Source organism: Capricornis sumatraensis, chromosome 1 (genome assembly GCF_032405125.1).
Source record: "Capricornis sumatraensis isolate serow.1 chromosome 1, serow.2, whole genome shotgun sequence".
Lineage (NCBI taxonomy): Eukaryota > Metazoa > Chordata > Mammalia > Artiodactyla > Bovidae > Capricornis > Capricornis sumatraensis.
This window is the reverse complement of record NC_091069.1, coordinates 73,562,106-73,585,919: the sequence shown is the minus strand read 5'-3', so window position 1 is coordinate 73,585,919 and position 23,814 is coordinate 73,562,106. Positions and strand designations below refer to the sequence as shown.

Here is a 23,814-nt window from a genome sequence, read left to right as displayed (position 1 = left end):
AGTTCATGGGTTGCAAAGAGTCAGACACAACTTAGCGACTCAACAACAATAGGCAAATTGAGTCTTAGAGACACCAGGTGATGACTTAGATTCCCTCAGTAAACAGTGGAAACTCCATGCATTTCAGGCTTCTTTAACAATTTTATTCTAGCCCATCAGGGAAGAGGAGGTTCTTTCAGTAGAGGATTCACAGAAGAACTGACCATGAACTATATCTTTGATGCTATTTCTGATTTGTACTGTTGCCCAGATTGCCTTCTTATCCTAGCCTCAGTTTAACATGTACTACTTGAGTCTAAAACAAATTAGGTACATGGCTTTCTTTCTCCCTTTTCAGAAACTAGTTCCATAAATAAGGCTTTCCTCTATCACATTGCTCAACTATAGCTTATTCTTAATAGCCTCCACTTTTCCTTGCTAGTGGCTTAAAGGCTGCCAGTAATTACCCATCAGCTGTTTAGACACACAGCCCTAGAAGCTGAGTTGGAGTTCTATTTGTTACATTAGGAAAATTCTATGGTACAGTAACATGAATGACAGCACCAGTACGCATTCATAGGATGATTAGGTTATGCAGAGCAGGAGTTTCCCCCTCCTTCTGAAATTATTCTGCTTTTTCATGGCATTTAGAACCCAAACAGAATCATACCTTCTCCAAATGCACCATCTAAGGACCATCTCAGATACTTTTTCTATTAATTAAGAAAAGAACTGCTTGACATGCAAACACTAGAAGCTGCCTCTCCCCAGGCAGGCCTGTTATTATATTCATGAAGTGCTTCCTAAAGGCTTCTTAGACTTGCAGAGACTAGGAAAGGAATTGTTTGGTCTGTCCATCACTGCAATTCGCCTTAATTGTTATTTGTATTATTCCTCAAGGGCTTCACTCCCTACAGTTTTTGTGACAGTACTGATATTATAATGTAGGTAGCAACTATTTTCCAAGAGTCTGAGGGTGCCATGTATAAGGCCTATTACAATTCCTCCCAACAGGTGCTGAAATGCTACAAACTAAACAGAATGTCCTTACCACAGGTTGCATAAGTTAGGAAAGGATATCATCTGCAAAGAAGAGCTGCTGGTTCTATTTTGCCTTTATTGTTTTGAACACTACACCTGCCCTGCTTATTCAGGGTTAGATCTTTGCATGGGCAGAGTTAGTGACCACCTACACACAGTGTTCTGAGACACACAGAAATGATCATCCTGTTGCAAACATATCTCCATTCGGTACCTGATGTCCCATTTCCCTGTTTCTGCACTCTAGCCAGGAGAAGTATGAATGGTTAGAACATCAAGAAAATGGGGGAGCTGTCCATAGGGAATTCCTACAAAACGAGTCTCTTACTTCTCCAATTAATATAGTAGAAGGTTTGGGGGTAGTGGATTAAAAAAATAGATCTTTTTCAGTTTTGAAGCAGTGAAAATTTTGATCAAGGAAATTTCTATGTGGGAAAGTAAACTCCAACCTGTTTTTAGTTGATGTGCTAATATGATGACACCACCATGGAAGGTTTAGTTCTAGGAGTTTCCAATGTTAGAGAGGATCCAATTCCTGTAGAGACTGAAAAATCATTGATACTGGGTCCTTACCTCCTGTTGTTTTCACCCAAGTAGATGAGGGGTGACTTGTGAAAAACCTCATTTTTTAACAAACACCCAGGTGATTCTGACAGATCATTCTGGTCCAGGATCACTCCTTGATAAATGATGCTAAGGGATAATAAACCAAGATACTGGTGGTAGAGGCCAGAAGGAAAAGACAAGTCTTCTCTGCAGTGTTTTCCAGGCTAGCCTTGCTAACATGATCTTTGATTTAAACTGGTCACCCTATATTCTTGCTCACTGAAACACCATCCACACAGCATAATTTTTCACTTCTGCAAAATATTTTTCTGAGATAATCACCTGCTCCTTTATGACTTTCTGTTTGTTCTCTTATCTTTTAGATTTCTGTGTCTTGAGAGCATTTCTGGTTCTTTCAAGTAAATGAATCTTGGGTTCTCTTTTCTCCTTTTGAGAAATTAACTTTTTGTTTAATTTTTAGCTCAGCTCTCTCTACTGTTTTTAGAGGTACCCATCTCCTATCCATGATCTCTGGTAAGAAAATACCTATTCCAATTCTGAGCTTATTGGGAACTTTACAGTGAAGGGTGAGAGCTTAACATAAACAGTCAAGTCCAGATAAATAAAAATTGAAAGGAAACAAAGAAACGCATATTTTTTAACAATATCTTATATTAGAACTGCCTTCCTAATTTTCTCTTGCCTGGGCTAACTTTTAATGATTAGTTGCATTTCTTTACAGCATATGAAAACTGGTGCAGCAAAGGTGGTCTCACCCCATTCTGAGTTCCAAAAAATGTTAATCTGGAATTTTCAAATGTATATGCACAATTCACATATGTAAAACCCACAATAACAATCCATATATATCACAATATTCATTCTGTTGACTATTTCATTCTTATACTGGTATTTCTGTATCCAAAAATACAACTCTGTGTTTTAACATTTAAGAATATTGCTATTACTTTAACTTCTCTTATTTTGATTGGCTGCAGATATCTAGGGTGTCTCTCCCAATAGCTGAAATCCTGCTTGCTGAATCTATACATTTAAATGTCTCCATGGCATTGATTTGTGGGAGAAACCACCACTTAAAAGCTGAAAATATATCTTGTTCATTTATTTTATTAATTCTTCCTTTAATAAAAAATATTTAAGGATCTCCTCTTATGGGTCCAGGCGCTGTGTTTAGAGGATAGGGATACAATGGAGAATGAACAAACAGATTCGCTTAGAGCTTATAAACTATTATGGCAGAAAGATGACAGATACACAGTTACACAAAGCAATTATTTAAATAATTGCCAATGCTAAAGGAAACTTGAAATTCAATAAAAATATCATTTCCATTTTATATTTTCCAATCAGAATACATGTCTTCTCTCTTAAAAATAAAAATAATTTTATTTTATTTTTTTAATAATTTTAATACAAACTAAAGAACGGCATGCTTTCTCTTCAGAGAAACATGCATAAGCCATTGAGTTAAAAATATGTATCTCAAGTCTCTAGCTTAGAGATAAACTCTTGACAATTCAAAGCTTGAGATTCTATAATAAAGTGTGTGTGAAGAGGCTAGGTAGATAGCCACTGGGTTTAATTCTCTTCATTGGTGGTTAAAAACAAAACAAAACAAACAAACAAACAAAAACACGTTAATTTTGGCTCCAGAATTATCATTTGGAACCAGAGGCCAAGTATGTGATGCTTTTGGAAGATTGAACAAGAAAGTGCTTCTAGTTATTTGCTGCTTGCACAATGTCCTTCTCTGTCTGGGCATGGAGAAGCTAGCCACTGCATCTCAAACAGAACCTGTCTTGAGTTTAGAAACCGAATCACATTCCCTCGAAGCTGAGATAAAGCTTTAGGTTCAAGTAATAGGAAATGAGTTGATACTCTTAAAAAAAAAAAAAGACTGAAAATGTAGATATATTTCAGTCTTGTTTTGCAATAAAAATAGCCCTATTCTATCACTCTTTTTGCAGAACAATAATTCTTAATGAAAGACAAAGAGATGTTTATCTTTTAAATAGATGCTTATGTAATTTTTGATTCTTTCACATATAAGCTTTTTGAAAAGAAAAGAAAAAACAAATCATGTTAACCTTGGTGGCATCAAAAAAGTTATAAACTGAAAGCATAATAAACTTTGTTCTTTTAACATAATATGGTTGCTTTGATAGATCCTAGCTTACTAGCATCTCCACAGGCCACTTTCTTTTTTAGTATGCACAGATGAATAAAGAGATTAAACAATTTTTGTGACCTACAATAAGGTCAAACTTTAATTATTATGCTAATTTCATGTACTGGATTCATAGGTTTACTACTTCCCTGCTAGTTAATAAAACAGACTTGGAAACATTATCTGGGATATAAGGAGGGGGACCCTCCCATACCTTAAAATACTCTGTTTAAATAGATGTGAAGGTCAGTAGAAAGGATTTTTTATCTTATTATTGATTTCCAGTCTTCTAACTGATAAATCCCAATTAGAATCAATTTATTTAGTGCAGTTACATCTCAATTGTCTACATTATTCTAAGGAACCATTTTTTATGAAACTTTGGTACTAGTTAAATACTCTGTCAGATCAAATAAGTGATCTACTGGCAATCTCTTCAACTTTTCAATAGGCTAGAATGAATTAAAGAAGCAAAATGCTCACCACTTAAAGTCAGAAATGCAGCTGTTTTGCTCTCTTCAACTAATTCTGCAAAAGATTTTGAGTTCCATATTGGTAAAGTCACAATCTATAAAAACCCAGTATATAGGAAAGGGAGTTGATTTTACTATATTTTTAAAGCCTATATAATCAAAGTGAAAGTATTATTTACTCAGTTGTGTCCGACTCTTTGCAACCCCATGGACTGACTACAGCCTGTCAGGCTCCTCTGTCCATGAAATTCTCCAGGCAAGAATACTTGGTTATCAAGTATGGTTACAAAGAATGCCTAGGTTATCATTCCCTTCTCCAGGGAATCTTCCCAATCCAGAGAATGAATCCAGCCCTCCTGCATTGCAGGCAGATTCTTTACCATCTGAGTCATCAGGGAAGCCCTCCTGTATAATCAAACTCCTTTCTAATAATAGTTAAGGACTATATAAACTCAGAATCTTTTTGGTTGGATCACATAATTTAAAATCAGGACCCTAGCAGTATACCCACTGCAAAAGGATAAAGACCTGGATTCTATTTGTTGTTCTTCCCATATTAACTGAATGTCCTCTCTTTTAAAGATACAGTTGATGTTCAGCTAACTCTACATATTGAAGTGTATAATTTCACAAGTTTTGATATATGCAATATGCCTATGAAATTATCATTAGAGTTAAGGTAGTGACTGTACTCATAACCCTGTAAGTTTTCTTGTTACAAAGGTATAACCCCTTCTACTCATCCTCCAGACAACAGGCTTCTGTCACTATATATTACTTACATTTTCTAGAATTTAAAGCTATTGGGGTATTATTGTATATTGCTTTTTTGTTTCAAATCTAGCCTCTGTCACTGTGATGATTAACTTTATGTGTCAGCTTGACTGGCCTAAGGGATGCCTAGATAGCTGGTAAAATGTTACTTCTGGGTGTATCTGTGAGGGTATTTCCAGAGAGAATGTTATTTGAATCTGAAGACTGAGTAAAGAAGATCTGCCCTCACCAGGGTATGCAAGTGGGCATGAACCTTTGAGGCCTTCAAACAGAACAAAAAAGCAGAGGAAGGGTGAGTTTTTTTTCTCTTCTTGAACTAGTATATTTCTTCTCCCTCTGCCCTCAGACACTGGAGCCCCTGGTTCTCAGGCTCAGACTGAATTATACCACAAGTTTTCCCAGTTCTCTAACTTACAGATGGCAGATAGCGACATATCTTAGCCTCTATAATTGTGTCAGCCATTCCCATACTAAATCTTCTCATATATCTGTATCTGTGTGCGTGTGTGAGTCACTCAATCGTGTCTGACTCTATGCGACCCCAAGGGCTGTAGCCCACCTGGTTTTCTCTGTCCATGGGTTTCTCCAGGCAAGAATACTGGAGTGGATTGCCATGCCCTACTCCAATCTGTATTTATAACTATAGCCTATTGGTTCTTTTTCTCTGGCAACTACTAACTAATACAGTCACTTGAAATAATTATTTAGAGATTCATCCTAGTTTTTATGTGCATCAAAAGTCAATTTCTTTTTAACACTACTCAGCCATATAAAGAATGAAATAATACCATTTGCAGCAACATAGACACAACTAGAGATGATCATACCTAGTAAAGTAAGTCAGAAAGAGAAAGACAGGTACCATATGATATCACTTTTACGTGGAATCTAAAATATGTCACAGACCCATCTATGGAACAGATACAGAATCACAGACATAGAGAAGAGACTGGTAGCTGCCAAGGGGGAGGGCGTTGCTGGGGGGATGGAATGGAAGCCTGGGGTTAGTAGATGTAAGCTTTTATACATAGAATGGATAAACAACAAGGTCCTACTGTAAAGCACAGAGAACTATATTCAATATCCTATGATAGGAAATTTCCTGGTGACACAATCGATAGGAGTTGCCTATCAATGCAGGGAACATAGGTTCAATCCCTGGTCCAGGAAGATTTCACAAGCCCTGGAACAACGAAGTCCATAGGCCATAACTCCTGAGCCTGCAGTGCTCTAGGGTCCACAAACCACAACTATTGAGTCCACATATTTCAACTACTGAAGCCTGCATGCCTGTAGCTTATGCTCCACAACAAGTTAAGCCATTACAAGAAGCCCAGGCACCACAAGAAAGGGCAGCCTCCACTATTTACAATTAAAGAGAGCCTGCACAAAGCAGTAAAGACCCAGCACAGCCACAAAAGGATATATATCTATACATATATCCTATGATAAACCATCTGGAGGAGGAAATGGCAACCCACTTCAGTATTCTTGCCTGAAGAATCCCATGGACAAGAGAGCTTTGCAGGCTACAGTCCATGGGATTGCCAAGAGTCAGACACAACTTAACAACTACACACACAGATGATAAACCATAATGGAAAATACTATTTAAAAAGTATATATATATACATGAATCACTTTACTGTACAGCAAAAATTAACATTATAAATCAACTATATTTCAATTAAGAAAAGTCAATTCCTTTTCATTGCTTAATACTATTTCATTATATGGCTATATCCCAATTTGTTTATCCATCCACCATGGATAGATATTTTGGCTGTTTCTAGTTTTTGTCTCTTACAATTAAAGTGGTTATGAACATTCAATTACAAGCCATTACACTAAAGTAAGCTTTCATTTCTCTTGAAAAAATGCTGGGGAGTGGAGAGGCTGAATTATACGTTATGTATATGTTAACTTCTTAAAAATCTGCCAAAGTATTTTCTCAAATGGTTGCACCATTTTGCATTCTCATCAACAGTGTTGTGAGAGTTCCAGTTCTTCTATGAGCTTGCCAACACTTGGCAGTGGCATGATAATATATGCCTTATCTGCTTCATTGGAATAATTGATTGTGTTGGGGTTATTTACAAGATGGATATTTTATTTTGAAATTATGTTTACATGTTAGAAACAAGTTTCCTTTGTTATCTGAAAGTAGATCATTCCTATGAAAACTCAACAAAGTAGAAATGGTATCAGTTGAAGAAGTTATCACCTACAACACAGCTGGCTCATAGATGCATAGAATAAGAAGACATATATCACATAGATCCTCACAGACACAGTACAAAACTATAGCATCTAGATGCTGAGATGCTTGGTATAGTTTCCAGGAAGGAGCTTGCCCGGTGCCATTCTCCCTGCCCAGATATCCTTGCCTCTGTATCAGTTCACTGCAAAACAAATGCTGAATGTTATTTTCACTTCTTACCTTTTCTTCTAAAAGTGAAAATCCTTTTCAGATTTTTTTTTTCAGGTAGCAAAAGCATGTACTATTGTAGGTCTTTCCTATAAATAAGATACTATAAAGCAAACCTTCAAAAACTAGGGGATACCTGCACTTTTTTTTTCTCCTCTTTGCATTACTCTTGAATAAATCTTATTTTCCAATCAGAAAAACAGGTGCCATAGGGAACCTTGAGCTGATTAGAGCTAAAATCATTCATTTGGAAAGACAAAAAGGTAAAGCACATTATTAATCTCCCAAACATTAAGCTAAAAATAAAAGGCTATAAGTGATAGAAATAAATAGCACATTCATAGATTAAAAAATAAAAGGCTAGGTCATTCAGAATAGATTTTTCAGCCTAAAGAATAATCAGAACTGCTTCAAGTATCAATGGTAGTAGTGGCTGTGCGATTTTAGACCTACTGCGCCAGCACCCTAGGCCAAAAATGAAAACAGTATCCAAGTTTCACAGCATAAGACAATGATTTGATTTATTTATATATTTATCTTCTGTGTGTGTGAAGAGCATTTAATAGACTTATAGATTGTAGGTTTAGAAAGGATGTGAGTGGCATGGTGAGGGTCTATGAAAAAGAAGGCTCCGTCGCTAGTATAAAATGGCATCATTTTCTTTTTAAATAGCTAAAAAAAATTGTTTAACTTTCACGTGATTTCGCTTGTTTAATATTCTTTCATTCTCCAAAAGCAAATGGGATTTTAAAAAATTATTTATTTATTTTTAATTGGAGGATAACTGCTTTACAATATTGTGTAGGTTTCATGAATCAGCCCTAGGTATATGCATCCCCTCCCTCTTGAACCTCTGTCCCACGTCCCACCCCATCCCACCCCTCTAGGCTGTCGCAGAGCACCAGTTTGAGCTCCCTGCATCATACAGCAAATTTCCACTGGCTATCTAATTTTACTTATGGTAATGTATATGTTTCAGCAATTGGAATAGTTTAACCAATTATAAATTTGTGCTTTATTCCAAAGACTAAAAATATATATGTGTATATATTTTATACACATACACACACATATATATATGTATCTGAAACACAGAGAAATCCAGAAAAAATTAAGACAAGTTATCTCTTTTTGGCTATTTAACTCTGTCAGGTAAACAGCGCTTTTCTTTATCTGATGACCCATCTTAATTGCATGTTCTTAACGTAGTTTCCTATTCACCAGGGACAATTTCATAATTTTCATCTTCAGGGAAGTAAAATAACAGCATTCTCTTCTATTAACATCTAGTAGAATGTTACAAATAGCACTGGGTGAATGAAGGGCTTCAAATTTTTAGATGGACATAATATTGGTTATACACATTCACAGAAGAAGAAAGATATTTTTAGTTTTTTTCAGTGTTTCAACTGCCACAAAATAAACTGCATTTTATAAGCACTGATATATTCATAGGGCTAGTGGCTATCTTGCTAATTTGTAAGAATGAGGATAGAATGTCATATAAACAGGATAACCAAGAGAAATACACTGAGGTACTTCTAAGCTCTGAATTCCCCCCTCATATTCATTTTGCATTACTCAGCTCATATTTTAATATCTCTGAGAATCTTTCCTTGTCACGTCTGGCTATAACATTATTTTCCTTCTTTAAACCACTGTATTCTTTCTAATCTTCTTCATGATTATGTCTCGGTGTCATCCCTGGATGTTGTTCAGCTGCTAAGTTGTGTCTGACTCTTTTGCAACTCCATAGACTGTAGACCACCAGGGTTCTCTGTCCATGAGATTTCCCAGGCAAGAATACTAGAGTGGGTGGCCATATCCTTCTCCAGGGTATCTTCCTGACATAAGGATCAAACCTGCATCTCCTGCATTGGCAGCTGTATTCATTACCACTGAGTCACCAGCGAGATGCCCCGGTGTCATCACAAACTACCCTCATATTCCTAGCTATTATTGCATCTCTGCATATCTTTCCCATTCTGTTCTTTTCCCCTATTTCTTTGCATTGATCGCTGAAGAAGGCTTTCTTATCTCATCTTGCTATTCTTTGGAACTCTGCCGATGCTTATATCTTTCCTTTTCTCATTTGTTTTTCGCCTCTCTTCTTTTCACAGCTATTTGTAAGGCCTCCCCAGACAGCCATTTTGCTTTTTTGCATTTCTTTTCCATGGGGATGGTCTGGATCCCTGTCTCCTGTACAATGTCCGAACCTCATTCCATAGTTCATCAGGCACTCTATCTATCAGATCTAGGCCCTTAAATCTATTTCTCACTTCCACTGTATAATCATAAGGGATTTGATTTAGGTCATACCTGAATGGTCTAGTGGTTTTCCCTACTTTCTTCAATTTGAGTCTGAATTTGGTAATAAGTAGTTCATGATCTGAGCCACAGTCAGCTCCTGGTCTTGTTTATGCTGACTGTATAGAGCTTCTCCATCTTTGGCTGCAGAGAATATAATCAATCTGATTTCGGTGTTGACCATCTGGTGATATCCATGTGCAGAGTCTTCTCTTGTGTTGTTAGAAGAGGGTGTTTGCTATGACCAGTGCATTTTCTTGGCAAAACTCTATTAGTCTTTGCCCTGCTTCATTCCGCATTCCAAGGCCAAATTTGCCTGCTACTCCAGGTGTTTGTTGACTTCTTACTTTTGCATTCCAGTCCCCTATAATGAAAAGGACACCTTTTTTGGGTGTTAGTTCTAAAAGGTCTTGTAGGTGTTCATAGAACTGTTCAACTTCAGCTTCTTCAGCATTACTGGTTGGGACATAGACTTGGATTACTGTGATATTGAATGGTTTGCCTTGGAGATGAACAGAGATCATTCTTTTGTTTTTGAGATTGCATCCAAGTACTGCATTTTGGATTCTTTTGTTGACCATGATGGATACTCCATTTCTTCTGAGGGATTCCTGCCCACAGTTGTAGATATAATGGTCATCTGAGTTAAATTCACCCATTATCTGTACAACTACATTAAACGTTCCCAGAGTTTTGAAATCATACTCCAAAATTAGTTATGTCCCATTCACAATGTTTACTATTATTTTTGTCATTATTTATACAAAATTTTTCAGAAAAAACATAGTTTTCAGAATATTTTTACATTTTATATAGTCTCTGGTATTAAAAAATGCCTTGAACCAAGTAAGAATGCACGAATGCAAGAATCTAATGACAGTTTATCCTTGAGTAGTAAGATACCTTTTAGGAAAAAAAGGGAACTGCAAAGAATTCTGGATGGAATTTTAGTCCTGTTAGTTAACACATCTAACACCTTTCAATTATCTTCTTTTTCAACTGAGAGCTCTCTTTACTGTTATCTGGGGTCATGTTTGATTTGTCAATTCAGTGTCTTGTTGGTGTTTTCATTGAGGACCCTCTGTAAGCTACGTAGGGCAAAAAAATAGAGAAATAAAGTGTTTGTCTCAAGCACTCCCTTGCTTAAATAGTGCTCTTTTGTTTTGAGCTTCAGTGGATGACTCACAAGTGAAAAATAGAATCAATGTGTGGACAATTTTTCTTAACAATCTTTAGGGCTTCCCTGGTGGCTCAGATGGTTAAGAATTTGCCTACAGTACAGGAGACCCAGGTTTGAAACCTGAGCTGGGAAGATCCACGGAGAACGGAATGGCTACCCACTCCAGTATTCTTGCCTGGAGAACTCCATGGACAGAGGAGCCAGGCGGGTTATAGTCAATGGGGTCGCAAAGAGCTGAACATGACTGAGCAATTAACACTTTCACTTTCACCTACAATCTACACTTATTGAAGCATTATTGTAGGACATCCTCAATTCAAATACTGGTATCTCTCACAATTAATACAAGAGGAGTAATTGCATAGCATGCATCAGGGAGGAGGAAATACTGCCTACAGGATTTGAGAAGACATATTGCCTTGCAATCACCCTACGCAATTAATTGGTGCAGTGAGCCAGGCTGCACTGAAAACTGGACAGTGGTGCTGTGATATCAATAACTCTGTCCTGGAGTAGCTGGGTAAATGAGGGGCAAACAACTTCCTATTTATTTCAATGTGCCATTCAAACATCATCATTTTCTTGGGCATCCTGATGTGAAAAAGGTTGGAAAGCATAGAGAGCACTGATAGTTCAGGGATCTATCATCATCCTGGCCACAGGACATGATTATCATTGGTTTCATGCTTTAGAATTCTATCAGCATGAAATAGAAATTTCTGGAGGGAGTTTCATAATGAAGAGTTTTCTTTGCGGTGAGAGAAAGGAAGGAGGAGGTAAACAGGAGAAAGATCAAATAAAAAAAATATTTGGGTCTTGTGGAATGACTCACATGCTGATGTTCTCATCCACACATTAAAATAAAATTGGTTCCATGTGGATCCCAGCAGCTATTGCTGGAAAGGCAAACACAGAAAAAGAAGGGACGATTCCTATGCTGGGAATGCTGACTCTTGTTGAGAGGCTATGATAGATTCAAACATAAGGGTGCCACTGCATGCAGGAAGTGCAAGTGAAGATTTTTTAGAGTAGAAATAGAGATTGCTGTGGACTGTGATGGTTTGGGGATGCAAGAGGTCCAGGTGACAGATGTAATAGGGTGTGTGGGAACAGAGGAGAAAGGAAGTTAAGCAGGAAAGTGGGAAGGAGGGAGTGGTGGCCATTAGGAAAGAGAGATCAGTTCAGTTCAGTTCAGATGCTCAGTTCTGTCCGCCTCTGCAGTCCCATGGACTGTAGCATACCAGGCTTCCCTGTCCATCAGCAACTCCCAAAGCTTGATCAAACACGTGTCCATCGAATCGGTGATGCCATCCAACTGTCTCATCCTCTGTCATCCCCTTCTTCTCCTGCCTTCAATCTTTCCCAGCATCAGGGTCTTTTCCAATGAGTCAGTTCTTTGCATCAGGTGGCCAAAGTATTGGAGTTTCAGCTTCAGCATCAGTTCTTCCAATGAATATTCAGTACTGATTTCCTTTCGGATTGATTGGTTTGCTCTCTTGCAAACTCTCAAGTAGGGTCCAGCTAATCTGGAAAAGGGCTCACCCAGAGAAATAGTGAGAAATATGTGTTGGTGAGCTGTTAGCTCCTAAAAGACAGGCTTAATCTTACTCCCTTTGTACTCCAGTGACAGCCATGGGATTTGGAACACAGCAGAGTGTAGATGTTTATTAAATGAAGTAGTGACAAGACATTTTAATTTTTTTTGCAAGATTAGGGAGATTAAGCTTTATCTTATTAAGGCTGTGAAAAATCCCTGAAAGATTTCAGATAAAATTTATTTTCTGAAATCATCATCTACGGTTTTTCCTGTGGTCTTGTATGGATGTGAGAGTTGGACTATGAAGAAGGCTGAGCACGGAAGAATTGATGCTTTTGAACTGTGGTGTTGGAGAAGACCCCTGAGAGTCCCTTGGACTGCAAGGAGATCCAACCAGTCCATTCTGAAGATCAGCCCTGGGATTTCTTTGGAAGAAATGATGCTAAAGCTGAAACTCCAGTATTTTGGCCACCTCATGCGAAGAGTTGACTCATTGGAGAAGACTCTGATGCTGGGAGGGATTGGGGGCAGGAGGAGAAGGGGACGACAGAGGATGAGATGGCTGGATGGCATCACTGACTCAATGGACGTGAGTCTGAGTGAACTCCGGGAGTTGGTGATGGACAGGGAGGTCTGGCATGCTGCAGTTCATGGGGTCGCAAAGAGTCTGACATGACTGAACGACTGATCTGAACTGAATTGAACTGAACTGAATAGAAACAAAGAGTGATATCAATAATTTTAAAAAAAAAACTAAATTATCGTTTCATAGGATATTTTAAACTTGATAGGATTTGTCCACCATCATCATTCATTGCCCTCACTTGGAGATATAATGTAACTGTTAAATAATCATTTAATTGGGGTGAAGACTTTTGACAATAAATCTATAGCAAGTTTCATGATAGTTATTTTGGATAATAATGCCACTTGATTTAACTACTATATAACAATGCACTTCTTCTGATATGTTTTTAAAATTTCCATTCCCTATCCATCATCAAATTTATCAGCATGGTTTTCCAGTGTAGACTCAATGTAAATTAATAGAGGAACCTCAGTTTATAAACAGAGAAACAAACGCAAATAGTGATTTCACAGAAAAGCATACTGGCTGCTGGTAGTTACTCAAATACACTAAATTAACCAGACCTCAGTTTATAACTTTTTACAAAAGGGCTGTTGCTACCACAATTCTCAAGGCTGTTTCAAAGGGACTTCCCTGGTGGCTCAGACGGTGGTAAAGTGTCTATTTACAATGCGGGAGACCCAGGTTCGATCCCTGGGTTGGGAAGATCCCCTGGAGAAGGAAATGGCAATCCACTCCAGGACTATGCCTGGAAAATCTCATGGACAAGAGAAGCCTGGTAGACTATAGCCCATGCAACACATAATCTTGTTCTACTTAAATTAAAATTTTAAGAATAATTTTATACATATATAGTCAGCATTTCCTTACTGAATTCAACTATTATTTTTTTAATTTATCGAGGCAAAACTGTAATTTTAACAAGAGCATTGCAACATAAATTAAAGAATAAATACAGGAATTTTATGTCTATTCAATAGGAATTCCCTGGTGGCTCAGACTATAAAGCGTCTGTCTACAATGCGGGAGACCCAGGTTCGATCCACGGATCAGGAAGACCCACTGGAGAAGGAAATGGCAATCCACTCCAGTACTATTGCCTGGAAAATCCCATGGACAGAGGAGCCCGGTAGGCTACAGTCCATGGGGTCACAGAGTCGGACATGACTGAGTGACTTCACTTACTTACACTTATGACTATTCAACTCCTAAATGTTGGCTCAAGATGAGAAAACACCAGGCATGTTCTATAAATTTTCTATAAAATCATGTAAGAAGGTGTTCATGTTTGAATATTAACTAATTATTCCTTTATCATTAAAAAAAGACAATTAAATTTTTAAAAGTGCTTTTCCAAATTTTTAATGCTCTCTCTCTATATATTTCCATTATATTAATATATTTTAATGATATGGGTATGGACTTTTGTTTTTACTATAAGGTAGAAAACAATATAAAAATAATGATTTTTTAAAAAAATTTGGAAATAATTTTAGACTTACAGAAAAACTGCAAAGATAATACAGAGAAGGATCATATTCTCTTCACTCTACTTAACATTAATATCTTATACTATCATAGGACTGTTAGCAAATAAAATAACATTTGCTCAGTATGTTTAATCAAATTACACACTTTATAGGATTCTACCAGTTTTTCCATTAATATCTTTATTTTGTCCCAGAACCCAATCCAGTCTCCCACCTTGTTATGTTTCCTAGTCCCCTTAGGTGGACCAAGGACCCTGATTTGTGAAAAGTACTGATCACTTAATTTGTAGATCATTCTTCAAGTTGGATTTGCCTGATGTCTTCTCATGATCAGACTGAAGTTATTAATTTTATCAATAATATTTCAGAAGTGATATGCCCTTCTCAGTGTATTATAATTTACCTGCTTTAACAGTATATTTTTTCATAATTCAAAATGTATAACTGAAACATATCTAAAAAGACCTGATTGCTAAAACTCTTAGATTTATTTTCTTTCTTTTTAAAAATTTTTCCTGACAATGCAAACAAATCTTGGGGAATTTCTCGCGAGCATAAAATTTTTTAAGTTGCTATAGAAACTAAGTAATGATAGAAAAAATACTTTATATTCTGCATATTGTATAAGAAAACAATACATTCCTTCAGTTTTTAATCTATTTGGCTACTTGCACAGAAAACATTTCACTTCTTTTACCATTTTATAACTAAAATTTAGATTTTCTGGCTGCTGAAAACAGTAAAATGATATCAGTTCAGTCACTCAGTCATGTCCGACTCTTTGTGACCCCAGGGACTGCAGCATGCCAGGCCTCCCTGTCCATCACCAACCCCTGGAGCTTACTCAAACTCATGTCCATTGAGTTGGTGACGCCATCCAACCATCTCATCCTCTGTCGTTTCCTTCTCCTCCTGCCCTCAATCTTTCACAGCATCAGGGTCTTTTCCAATAAGTCAGCTCTTCGCATCAGGTACCCAAAGTATTGGAGTTTCAGCTTCACCATCAGTCCTTCCAATGAACACCCAAGACTGATCTCCTTTAGGATGGACTGGTTGGATCTCCTTGCAGTCCAAGGGACTCTCAAGAGTCTTCAATACCACAGTTCAAAAGCATCAATTCTTCAGCACTCAGTTTTCTTCACAGTCCAACTCTCACATCCATACATGACCACTGGAGAAACCATAGCTTTGACTAGATGGATCTTTGTTGGCAAAGTAATGTCTCTACTTTTGAATATGCTATCTAGGTTGGTCATAACTTTCCTTCCAAGGAGTAAAAGTCTTTTAATTTCATGGCTGCTGTCAACATCTGCAGTGATTTTGGAGACAAAAAATAAGGTCTGCCACTGTTTCCACTGTTTCTCCATCTATTTGCTATGAACTGATGGGACCAGATGCCATGAGCTTAGTTTTCTGAATGTCGAGTTTTAAGCCAACTTTTTCACTCTCCTCTTTCACTTTCATCAATACGTGCTTTAGTTCTTCGCTTTCTGCCATAAGGGTGGTGTCATCTGCATATCTGAGGTTATTGATATTTCTCCCGGCAATCTTGATTTCAGGTTCATCCAGCCCAGGGTTTCTCATGATGTATTCTGCATATAAGTTAAATAATCAGGGTGACAATATACAGCCTTGATGTACACATTTCCATATTTGGAACCAGTCTGTTTTTCCATTTCCAGTTCTAACTGTTGCTTCTTGACCTGTATATAGATTTCTTAGGAGGTAGGAAAGGAGGTCTGGTATTCTTATCTCTTATGAATTTTCAACTGTTTGTTGTGATATAATTACCTTATATTCTTCTTGATTTATGTTATATAATCAATCTTATTATTTTCAAATTATTTCTTTCTCCTGATAATATTCATTACAGCAAATTTATTAAGTATTCACAATGCCTTAAAGTCACATAAACCATATTTTGCTTATTGCATGCACATCTTGTAACTAAATATAAGTTATCAACAGTAAGACCCTGGAGTGTAATTTGTTATAGAAGAAAGCATGCTGGCCTTGGGGAAAAACTTTTGTATTCCAATATGATGTTACAATTTAATTACAAAAACAAAGAATGAATAGTTAAGTGGCGCTTTGCTAATTCAGCAGTATATTTTAACCATCTATAATTTTTGTTATTTATGTTAAACTTCCAGAATTTTAGCTGCCAGTATATATGTGGTAACTCTAGCACAATAAAACTTTGAAGAAGAATGACAATTTTTCATCTGTTTTCTTGAAAGGAAGACCTAAATTAAAAAAAAAATAATAATAATGACAGAATGTGCTCATTAGGATTTAAAGTTCTCTTCATGTGTCTTGTGTTACTCTTTCATTTTATCTGATTCTTGTAGTGTTCAGCTTTCTACTTGAATTATAAATATTCAAGTTAGTGCCTAACCTAAAATATAAAATACATGTAGATATCAATGAGAATAACATCTCTTTATGATGATTCATATTACTCATTGATGGATACATTAATTTTGAAAATGTTTTAACCATAATTTGCTATAACTGCCATTAATGTCCACTGACTGTTCATAGTATATCACTGGAATTTAAATAATTTGATTTTCTAACAGCAATGTAAAGTTTCTTATTGGCTCCTTCTGTCTTGTTAAGCACGTTGTTTATTCACTAAATCATGTCCCAGGGACTGTAGCATGCCACCTCTGTCTGTCCTCTGTCCTTTCTACCACCAATTATAAGCTATACCTTCAACCATTAATGTTAAAGAAATACAATTCATAGTTAGTTCAGTGGAAATTTTCTGCAACGGTTTTTGCTTGTTTTTTTATTGCAATGTAATTACTCAGTTCAGTTCAGATCAGTTGCTCAGTCATGTCCGACTCTTTGTGACCCCATGAATTGCAGCATGCCAGGCCTCCCTGGTCCATCACCAACTCTCAGAGTTCACCCAAACCAATGTCCATCGAGTCGGTGATGCCATCCAGTCATCTCATCCTCTTTCGTCCCCTTCTCCTCCTGCCCCCAATCCCTCCCAGCATCGGAGTCTTTTCCAGTGAGTCAACTTTTCGCATAAGGTGGCCAAAGTACTGGAGTTTCAGCTTTAGAATCATTCCTTCCAAAGAACACCCAGGACTGATCTCCTTCAGAATGGACTGGTTGGATCTCCTTGCAGTCCAAGGGACTCTCAAGAATCTTCTTCAACACCACAGTTCAAAAGCGTCAATTCTTCGGCGCTCAGCCTTCTTCACAGTCCAACTCTCACATCCATACATGACTACTGGCAAAACCATAGCCATGACTAGATGGACCTTTGTTGGTAAAGTAATGTCTCTGCTTTTGAATATGCTCTCTAGGTTGGTGATAACTTTCCTTCCAAGGAGTAAGAGTCTTTTAATTTCATGGCTGCAATCACCATCTGAAGTGATTTTGGAGCCCCCCAAAATAAAGTCTGACACTGTTTCCACTGTTTCCCCATCTATTTCCCATGGAGTGATGGGACCAGATGCCATGATCTTTGTTTTCTGAATGTTGAGCTTTAAGCCAACCTTTTCACTCTTTTCTTTCACTTTCATCAAGAGGCTTTTTAATTCCTCTTCACTTTCTGCCATAAGGGTGGTGTCATCCACATTTCTGAGGTTATTGATATCTATAAACAATGGCTTCATTGAAATGTAACCATACTTTTATACTTCTACCTTGCTCTTTAACTGCTATGTTCAAGATGAGTCATATGCCTGTTTAACTTGATAATTAATTTTAAACTGAACTTGAATCCCTTGAGGGAGAGCAAATAATTTGTTACAGTCTTAAAACAACAAATGTGGAAATTCAGTGTTTCAGACATCCACTCTGAAGTTTTGCTTTCCTCCTCATTTCAGTTTTCTTTTGAGTAAAATGTGAATATCAATAGTTTGACTAATAGAGATTGAAAAAAATTCATTAAGTGAAACTAAAATGGTATTCAGTTGAATTTCCCAGCTGTCATGGATAAAATCCTATACTGTCTACCTGGTACTTATTTAAAAGTGGTTGGCTTATTATCATTTAAGTTTATTAAATATATTTTAGATGGTCGTATTCAATTAAATTTTTCATGAGGGCCCCTGAAATAGAAGAACACTTGTGAAAAACATCATATTAAACCAAACATGCTTTTGTAAGCATCACTATGTATTTATAATTCAAACATATCATTATATTTGCAAAGCAACACATTTAGATCACATCTAATATAACGCAACCATCGTTTTGTTCTCGTTTATTTAACTGGAAAATGAACTGCTTATTACTTGATATTTCTTGAACCTATACATATCTGCATACGTCACAAAGTAGGCAGTAAGGGTGAGGCAATGTGACTTCTGAAAAAACAAGATGAAGAGAATGACAATAATTAAAATTAAGAGTAGTTTAGAAACTATGCTAGCTCTTATCTCAGATCTGCCTAGTTATTTCTGAGGTTAGATGCTTTAAAATACATTTCTGTTATAGATCAGAAGTTTTATTCTGCATGAAAATTCATAACTAGAAAACTGTTTTCTAGAAAAGGTGACTTGTTGGAAAATGCTAGCATATAAAGAAGTGGTCTCATCCATTCAACACTGACTAAACATCTCCTGTTTATTAGGGGTTTCCCAAGTGGCATTAGTAGCAAAGAACCTCTCTGCCAATGTAAAAGACACAGAGACACAGGTTCAATCCCCGGGTCAGGAAGATCCCCTGGAGGAGGAAATGGCAACCCACTCTAGTATTCTTGCCTGAAAATCCCATGGACAGAGGAGCCTGGCAGACTACAGTCCATGGGGGCACAAAGAGTAGGACACAACTGAAGCAAATAAGCACACACATATTTTACGTAGAGGAAGACACACCTACCAATTAATAGAAAAGACAGGTAAATAATGAATTATAATAATGGAAAATAAAAGCCTTCAGAAAGATATATACAAGGTACAATGGCACTTAGAGAAGAGTAAGGAACTCTTGGAGATGTGGTCTGAAAAGGAAAAGGTAGAATGGAGGGATCAGCATTCTCTTTAGAGAACACAACAGATGACAGGTGGGCTGTGGCCAAACCAAGGAGACTTTCTGCGCTCTGCTGTGAAGTTTGGAATTTATTCTTAAGCCACAGGGATATATGGAAAGGTTTTTAAAATCGGAGTGACATAATCACATTTGGGCTTTCCCTGTGGCTCAGACAGTAAAGAATCTGCTTGCAATGCGGGAGATATGGGTTCAATCCCTGGGTTGGGAAGATTCCCAGGAGGAGGACATGGCAACCCAGTCCAGTATTCTTGACTGGAGAATCCCCACAGACTGAGGACCCTGACAGGCTACAGCCTATGGGGTTGCAAAGACTTGGACATGACTGAGTGACCAGGCACAATCACATTTGAGTTTTACTAAATGTGGAAAATGAGAAAGAGACAACGCAGGAGTCAGGGACGTCATTTGGTAGGATATTATAAAGATTCAGCCAAGGAGTGACAGGTCTAGCTATAGCAGTGGCATGGAGAAACAGGGAGAGACTTGAGAGTATTTTGGAGGGGAAACAGCAGAATTTTGTGATCATTTATACATGTAGATGAGAGGGGTAAAAGCTGAGAATAATTTGCAGGTTTCTGGCTTGGATGAATAGCAGAAAATAAAGAAAGAGGGATATATTTTGGAGCAAAGATAATGAGTTTAATTTTAGATGTGCTGAATCTGAAGTAAAAAAGGTTAGCTATGGAAAAAAAGAAATGAAATAGTCCAGCAGTCCTATAAACCACAAATGCTATTTTGGGAATCAATAGATTTTTAAATTGATTGGCAATACTATTTGCTTCTAACAGTCTGCTTCAGTATTTTGGGCTACTAGTCAATAATAGAAATAGACAGATTTCAAGAATGACTTAATTTGTTGTGTTAGACTACCACTGCTTTTGAGAAAAGCATAATTTAAATTTATGCTGTTTCAGGAAATTAACTAGGTTTGGCTTGTCTGTATAAGCAGCATAATTAGGAAAAAATAAGCATTTGCATTTGGCCGGTGAAGTGATGATAAACTAGAAGATTGCTTTTGGGACAACAGTGAAATATGTTAACTCAAGCTACTCCAGTGCAACACACACAAACAATATTTATACATCATCTAAAAAAATTTACCAATTAAACTACGAGTCACTTGTGTTATTAAGGTTACACAAGTTTAAAATTAACATGGCACAAATACACTTTATTTGAGAACTCAAACACACTATTCTTTAAGAAATCTGAATTTTAGAGACTATTGTCAGAGGAATAATAAAAATGAAAAGAAGTGCATTAGCTAAGAATATTAATAATTAATAGATCAAGTATCTGTCAATGACCTGTATTGTGCTTAGCACTTTATCAAAGTCACCGTGCAGGATAACGAATGAATTAAGAAGCTTAAAATCTATTCAAGAAGACAATATGCATTAATGAAAAAAAGGAAAGTACCCAAAATAAGGTGAGATAGCTCAGTAGTAAAGAGTATTAGGTCATAGGATAGACTTGGTTTAATTCTCAGTTTTGCTAATTATGAGCATTGTGATACTTGGCAAGTTGCCTTCTCTGAGCCTCAATTTTTGTACCTGTACAGACTGGTTCCAAATAGGGAAGGGAGTACATCAAGACTGTATATTGTGACCCTGATTATTTAACTTATATGCAGAGTACATCATGAAAAACCTGGACTGGATGAAGCACAAGCTGGAATCAAGATTGTCGGGATTAATATCAATAACCTCAGATATGCAGATGACACTACCCTTATGGCAGAAAGTGAAGAAGAACTAAAGAGCCTCTTGATGAAAGTGAAAGAGGAGAGTGAAAAGTTGGCTTAAAACTCAGTTCAGTTCCATTGCAAAAAAAAAAAAAAAAAAAAAAAAACAACTCAACATTCAGAAAACGAAGATCATGGCATCTGGTCCCATCAGTTCATTATAAATAGATGGGGAAACAGTGGAAACAGTGGCAGGCTTTACTTTTTTGTCTCCAAAATCACTGCAGATGGTGATTGCAGCCATGAAATTAAAAGATGCTTATTCCTTGGAAGAAAAGTTATGACCAAGCTAGACAGCATATTAAAAAGCAGAGACATTACTTTGCCAACAAAGGTCCATCTAGCCAAAGCTATGGTTTCTCTTTGCGACCCCATGGACTGTAGCCCACCAGGCTCCTCCATCCATGGGATTCTCCAGGCAAGAATACTGGAGTGGGTTGCCATTTCCTTCTCCAGGGATCTTCCTGACCCAGAGATCGAACTTAGGTCTCCTGCATTGCAGGCAGATGCTTTAACCTCTCAGCCACCAGGGAAGCCCAATGGATATGATAGTTGGACTATAAAGAAAGCTGAGTGCCAAAGAACTGATGCTTTTGAACTGTGGTATTGGAGATGACTCTTGAGAGTCCCTAGAACAGCAAGGAGATCCCACCAGTCCATCCTAAAGGAAATCAGTCCTGAATATTCATTGGAAGGACTGATGCTGAAAATGAGACTCCAATACTTTGACCACCTGATGTGAGGAACTGACTCGTTTGAAAAGACCCTGATGCTGGGAAAGATTGAAGGCAGGAGGAGAAGGGCACAACAGAGCATGAAATGGTTGGATGGCATCACCGACTCAATGGACATGAGTTTGAGTAAACTCTGGGAGTTGGTGATGGACAGGGAGGCCTGGCATGCTGCAGTCCATAGGGTTGCAGAGTCGGGCACAACTGAGTGACTGAACTGAACGTGATACTTTTCCACTTTTAAGCAAATTAAAAGAGATAACACATACAATGTGCTTATGGCAGTACACATGCTAACCATTTACTGTTAGCTTTAATAATAATAATTAATATTTTATACCAATTGATAACCAATTGTTGAGGACACATAAGTGCTAAGGAGTTTCAAAAAAGTACAAGTTCAACTTGGCCTGGAGCATTTAGGTTAGGTGCTGAGACTTTAAAAGCAACATAAGTTTTGTGAGATAAAAAGTGGAAACAAGAATCCTTTATAGGTCCCTGATACAATTCATTTAATCATTCATTAATTTCAAAATTCTGCAAAAAAGCACTGAACAATTATTTAATACTCGGTATGAAAGGCCATGTCAAGGCAAGTGTGACTAAAATGAGGGAATGTTTTTGAGAGCAGTGAGACAGAAATAGGTGTGGCACCCTTCATGAATATCAGGGCCAAGGGTAGAACCATCATTTTTTCCTCTCAGCAGAACTTTGCAGGATAAGCATAACAAGCCTCAGAAAAGCATGGCAGCTTATGTATCTCCTTCAGTCTTTCCTTTTTGAAACACTCATTAAAAACCGGTGCCTTAGAAATAGTAGATTCTAGGCAGGAAAAAGCACAGGGAACAGTCAGTTTGGGACTTTCCCACAACACTTTTTGTTCTAGCTCTGTGAAGAATCTCATGGTCAGAAAAAAGAGTTTTCAATAGCCAATGTATAATTGATACTCTCGTCCAGGATTTAACTTTGGCAATGCCTGTGTACAGGCTATTGAAAGACTCTGGAATAAGTTAGTTGTATTGTAACTCAAGGATACAAGTGTTAAGTTGCCCTTCCGGTTTCCTAACACTCTAAGAAACTACTGTATTTCCATCTCTACTGCCGACTCAAGGCTTTCTTGTTAGCACTCAGTTGCAAAGTCTATAGTTTAGACTAAATTTACTGGCCTAATTCAGTCACACAACCAATTAAGTTAATTCAGTCGGTCTGGTGGACTTTCCACTGAATTATTTTTTACCTCAGCTGCCTGAGTGACTAGACTGGACTTCTGGAAATATATTTTCTGAGCACATACAAAAGAAGCTTATTTCTTTGTTAAATCCTGATATCAAAGCTGTAAAAACCTGCATGGAAAAAAGTCTAGTCAAAGACTGTAAATAGATATACCCCTTTTCAGGTCAATATTTAGAAAAGCAGGTTCCCTCTCTCACACTTTTATTTTTAAACCCACACTTGCTTCATGTACATGGAATAGTCCACAAGAGGTTTATTATTAATGTTGCCTCTGGTATTTGTACAAATCATCTGCTTCTTTGAAATGCCATCTCAGGGATCATTGCGAATCACAGCTAATATGATATATTCTACAAGTCATATTCCTGAATATATATACATATACATATATGTATATATACATGTATACATATGCGTATATATACGTATATATATATATACATGCACACATAATTCTACCATCTTCTCTAGTACTCCAAATACATTTTTTTTAAATGTCAGTTGGTTAAGGGTCTGACACATCGGAACAATTTGCTTCCTTCCTCCAAACATTCATTT

The 23,814-nt window shown here is 37.2% G+C and overlaps 1 protein-coding gene across 17 annotated transcripts in view; it reads right to left on the bottom strand.

The window, feature by feature from the left end:
* Positions 1–23,814, bottom strand: part of NRXN1 (neurexin 1) — a 1,215,464-nt gene that overhangs the window by 788,219 nt on the left and 403,431 nt on the right. The window lies entirely within an intron of this gene.